Source organism: Benincasa hispida, chromosome 8, assembly GCF_027475165.1.
Source record: "Benincasa hispida cultivar pf3 chromosome 8, pf3_genome.v1.1, whole genome shotgun sequence".
In the NCBI taxonomy this organism is placed as follows: domain Eukaryota; kingdom Viridiplantae; phylum Streptophyta; class Magnoliopsida; order Cucurbitales; family Cucurbitaceae; genus Benincasa; species Benincasa hispida.
This window is the reverse complement of record NC_143485.1, coordinates 47,590,150-47,591,530: the sequence shown is the minus strand read 5'-3', so window position 1 is coordinate 47,591,530 and position 1,381 is coordinate 47,590,150.

Here is a 1,381-nt window from a genome sequence, read left to right as displayed (position 1 = left end):
TCTCAAATTATATAGTTTAATTTTGAATCTCATTCAAAATTAACTTTATGATATAAAGTATCTACAAACGTTATATTAATTATATCACATACAACTAAAATATATTCCCTTATAGTTTGAAGAATTCAAATTCTTCCAAAATTAAATAATCCTTGTTTATCCTTAGTGAGCTAGCAACGGACGTAATGGGCCTATAGATTATAAGCTCAAATGATTCGAGATTAATTAATTAAGCTCTTTAATTAAATTAATCAACATTTATTAACTATGAGTCACTCCACTAAAGATTCATAGTTGCACTCTTCACATTGTAGAATATTTTCGTGTCAATTGATGTAACCATTACTAGTAATTCGATCCTTCACGAGCAGTTCATAATTACTGTTGGGTCAAATTACTATTTATCCTTATTTACCTTTTGCTCTTTAAATCCCACTGATCTTCTACTGAACAACTTGTTTATAGTTCAACTATAAACAAAATCATTCTCAGGCCAATGAGATGGAGGGTCTCATCATTTAAGACCCAGAGTCAGCACTTAAAGGAACAATTCATCTGCTTACCCTAAAGTCAGAAATGAGTGAATTCCATATTGTGTAGCTATGTTCCCAGCTCACCATTCGATCCTGTCTCCAAAATGGTAGACTTGTTAAGTCGGTGACTCGAGCCACTTTCACCTATACCAAACCCTCACAGGCAAGAGTCCATAACTCATTCAGGATTGAGATCGAGTTACATATAGTCATCCTATGAAATATTAATCTCTTTAGTCAATGATGTTACAAAAAGATATTAATTATTTCGCAGTCTGGTCTTATATAAACTCTTTGTATAGGATACCCCACTTGCATGTCTATACATGAACGAATTGGATAAAGTCAAACCTTGCATGTCTATACATGAATGAATTGGATAAAGTCGTTTGTAACACTTACAAGATTTGTAACATTTATAAAGTGGATCGTATCCATAGTGTTACAAGAATAAGACATGCAACATTATCCATATACTATAGACCTTTTAGATCGTTACTTGAACATGATCGACCTATATGTCAACCACATACTGTTCAAGTTACATTAAATAACCTTGGAGCTTAATTTATCGGATTGAGTTATACAAGTCTAAATGTCAAATAAAATAACTCCTCATTTTATTAAATAAATGATTTTTGTTTATATGTTAAGAGATTTAGAACATAAAACCCCAACATCAAAAGGACTATTCTTTATGGTTAGTGGATTATAATTATGATCGTTGGTGAAGATAATAGTTACGACAGAAGCTGTGGATTCTTCAAATATATTGATAATATGAAATTTGATGGATTTTGGCAAAACATTAGAAGAGTAGTTATTTTCACACTTAAATGTTCAAGTAA